Genomic DNA, 4,642 nt, shown 5'->3' with positions numbered 1-4,642 from the left:
TCAAACATGTCTCAGAACGGCGAATAACGTCATAATATCACGTTTTGGGCACATTTTGTTTTTTATCTCCAACATGCTCAAAGATGTCATTTGGCGTCAGAATATCACAAATATGGTCAACAGAATTATCGGAACCAAAAGTGATAGAAAGTTCAAACATGTCTCAGAACGGCGTATAACGTCATAATATCACGTTTTGGGCACATTTTGTTTTTTATCTCCAACATGCTCAAAGATGTCATTTGGCGTCTGAATATCACAAATATGGTCAACAGAATTATCGGAACCAAAAGTGATAGAAAGTTCAAACATGTCTCAGAACGGCGTATAACGTCATAATATCACGTTTTGGGCACATTTTGTTTTTTATCTCCAACATGCTCCAACATGTCATTTGGCGCCTGAATATCACAAATATGGTCAACAGAATTATCGGAACCAAAAGTGATAGAAAGTTCAAACATGTCTCAGAACGGCGTATAACGTCATAATATTACGTTTTGGGCACATTTTGTTTTTTATCTCCAACATGCTCAAAGATGTCATTTGGCGTCTGAATATCACAAATATGGTCAACAGAATTATCGGAACCAAAAGTGATAGAAAGTTCAAACATGTCTCAGAACGGCGTATAACGTCATAATATCACGTTTTGGGCTCATCTTGTTTTTTATCTCCAACATGCTCAAAGATGTCATTTGGCGTCTGAATATCACAAATATGGTCAACAGAATTATCGGAACCAAAAGTGATAGTAAGTTCAAACATGTCTCAGAACGGCGTATAACGTCATAATATCACGTTTTGGGCACATTTTGTTTTTTATCTCCAACATGCTCAAAGATGTCATTTGGCGTCTCAATAACACAAATACGGTCAACAGAATTATCGAAACCAAAAGTGATAGAAAGTTCAAACATGTCTCAGAACGGCGTATAACGTCATAATATCACGTTTTGGGCACATTTTGTTTTTTATCTCCAACATGCTCAAAGATGTCATTTGGCGTCTGAATATCACAGATATGGTCAACTGAATTATCGGAACCAAAGGTGATAGAAAGTTCAAACATGTCTCAGAACGGCGTATAACGTCATAATATCACGTTTTGGGCACATTTTGTTTTTTATCTCCAACATGCTCAAAGATGTCATTTGGCGTCTGAATATCACAAATATGGTCAACAGAATTATCGGAACCAAAAGTGATAGAAAGTTCAAACATGTCTCAGAACGGCGTATAACGTCATAATATCACGTTTCGGGCACATTTTGTTTTTTATCTCCAACATGCTCAAAGATGTCATTTGGCGTCTGAATATCACAAATATGGTCAACAGAATTATCGGAACCAAAAGTGATAGAAAGTTCAGACATGTCTCAGAACGGCGTATAACGTCATAATATAACGTTTTGGGCACATTTTGTTTTTTACTTCCAACATGCTCCAACATGTCATTTGGCGCCTGAATATCACAAATATGGTCAACAGAATTATCGGAACCAAAAGTGATAGAAAGTTCAAACATGTCTCAGAACGGCGTATAACGACATAATATCACGTTTTGGGCACATTTTGTTTTTTATCTCCAACATGCTCCAACATGTCATTTGGCGCCTGAATATCACAAATATGGTCAACAGAATTATCGGAACCAAAAGTGATAGAAAGTTCAAACATGTCTCAGAACGGCGTATAACGTCATAATAGCACGTTTTGGGCACATTTTGTTTTTTATCTCCAACATGCTCAAAGATGTCATTTGGCGTCTGAATATCACAAATATGGTGAACAGAATTATCGGAACCAAAAGTGATAGAAAGTTCAAACATGTCTCAGAACGGCGTATAACGTCATAATATCACGTTTTGGGCACATTTTGTTTTTTATCTCCAACATGCTCCAACATGTCATTTGGCGCCTGAATATCACAAATATGGTCAACAGAATTATCGGAACCAAAAGAGATAGAAAGTTCAAACATGTCTCAGAACGGCGTATAACGTCATAATATAACGTTTTGGGCACATTTTGTTTTTTATCTCCAACATGCTCAAAGATGTCATTTGGCGTCTGAATATCACAAATATGGTCAACAGAATTATCGGAACCAAAAGTGATAGAAAGTTCAAACATGTCCCAGAACGGCGTATAACGTCATAATATCACGTTTTGGGCACATTTTGTTTTTTATCTCCAACATGCTCAAAGATGTCATTTGGCGTCTGAATATCACAAATATGGTCAAAAGAATTATCGGAACCAAAAGTGATAGAAAGTTCAAACATGTCTCAGAACGGCGTATAACGTCATAATATCACGTTTTGGGCACATTTTGTTTTTTATCTCCAACATGCTCCAACATGTCATTTGGCGCCTGAATATCACAAATATGGTCAACAGAATTATCGGAACCAAAAGTGATAGAAAGTTCAAACATGTCTCAGAAAGGCGTATAACGTCATAATATAACGTTTTGGGCACATTTTGTTTTTTATCTCCAACACGCTCAAAGATGTCATTTGGCGTCTGAATAACACAAATACGGTCAACAGAATTATCGGAACCAAAAGTGATAGAAATTTCAAATATGTCTCAGAACGGCGTATAACGTCATAATATCACGTTTTGGGCACATTTTGTTTTTTATCTCCAACATGCTCCAACATGTCATTTGGCGCCTGAATATCACAAATATGGTCAACAGAATTATCGGAACAAAAAGTGATAGAAAGTTCAAACATGTCTCAGAACGGCGTATAACGTCATAATATAATGTTTTGGGCACATTTTGTTTTTTATCTCCAACATGCTCAAAGATGTCATTTGGCGTCTGAATATCACAAATATGGTCAACAGAATTATCGGAACCAAAAGTGATAGAGAGTTCAAACATGTCTCAGAACGGCGTATAACGTCATAATATCACGTTTTGGGCACATTTTGTTTTTTATCTCCAACATGCTCCAACATGTCATTTGGCGCCTGAATATCACAAATATGGTCAACAGAATTATCGGAACAAAAAGTGATGGAAAGTTCAAACATGTCTCAGAACGGCGTATAACGTCATAATATCACGTTTTGGGCACATTTTGTTTTTTATCTCCAACATGCTCAAAGATGTCATTTGGCGTCTGAATATCACAAATATGGTCAACAGAATTATCGGAACCAAAAGTGATAGAAAGTTCAAACATGCCTCACAACGGCGAATAACGTCATAATATCACGTTTTGGGCACATTTTGTTTTTTATCTCCAACATGCTCAAAGATGTCATTTGGCGTCAGAATATCACAAATATGGTCAACAGAATTATCGGAACCAAAAGTGATAGAAAGTTCAAACATGTCTCAGAACGGCGTATAACGTCATAATATCACGTTTTGGGCACATTTTGTTTTTTATCTCCAACATGCTCCAACATGTCATTTGGCGCCTGAATATCACAAATATGGTCAACAGAATTATCGGAACCAAAAGTGATAGAAAGTTCAAACATGTCTCAGAACGGCGTATAACGTCATAATATAACGTTTTGGGCACATTTTGTTTTTTATCTCCAACATGCTCAAAGATGTCATTTGGCGTCTGAATATCACAAATATGGTCAACTGAATTATCGGAACCAAAAGTGATAGAAAGTTCAAACATGTCTTAGAACGGCGTATAACGTCATAATATCACGTTTTGGGCACATTTTGTTTTTTATCTCCAACATGCTCAAAGATGTCATTTGGCGTCTGAATATCACAAATATGGTCAACAGAATTATCGGAGCCAAAAGTGATAGAAAGTTCAAACATGTCTCAGAACGGCGTATAACGTCATAATATCACGTTTTGGGCACATTTTGTTTTTTATCTCCAACATGCTCCAACATGTCATTTGGCGCCTGAATATCACAAATATGGTCAACAGAATTATCGGAACCAAAAGTGATAGAGAGTTCAAACATGTCTCAGAACGGCGTATAACGTCATAATATCACGTTTTGGGCACATTTTGTTTTTTATCTCCAACATGCTCCAACATGTCATTTGGCGCCTGAATATCACAAATATGGTCAACAGAATTATCGGAACCAAAAGTGATGGAAAGTTCAAACATGTCTCAGAACGGCGTATAACGTCATAATATCACGTTTTGGGCACATTTTGTTTTTTATCTCCAACATGCTCAAAGATGTCATTTGGCGTCTGAATATCACAAATATGGTCAACAGAATTATCGGAACCAAAAGTGATAGAAAGTTCAAACATGTCTCAGAACGGCGTATAACGTCATAATATCACGTTTTGGGCACATTTTGTTTTTTATCTCCAACATGCTCAAAGATGTCATTTGGCGTCTGAATATCACAAATATGGTCAACAGAATTATCGGAACCAAAAGTGATAGAAAGTTCAAACATGTCTCAGAACGGCGTATAACGTCATAATATCACGTTTTGGGCACATTTTGTTTTTTATCTCCAACATGCTCAAAGATCTCATTTGGCGTCTGAATATCACAAATATGGTCAACAGAATTATCGGAACCAAAAGTGATAGAAAGTTCAAACATGTCTCAGAACGGCGTATAACGACATAATATCACGTTTTGGGCACATTTTGTTTTTTATCTCCAACATGCTCAAA

Source organism: Onthophagus taurus, unplaced genomic scaffold (assembly GCF_036711975.1).
Source record: "Onthophagus taurus isolate NC unplaced genomic scaffold, IU_Otau_3.0 ScKx7SY_14, whole genome shotgun sequence".
Classification (NCBI taxonomy): Eukaryota; Metazoa; Arthropoda; class Insecta; order Coleoptera; family Scarabaeidae; genus Onthophagus; species Onthophagus taurus.
Note: the sequence above shows the minus strand (reverse complement) of the source record.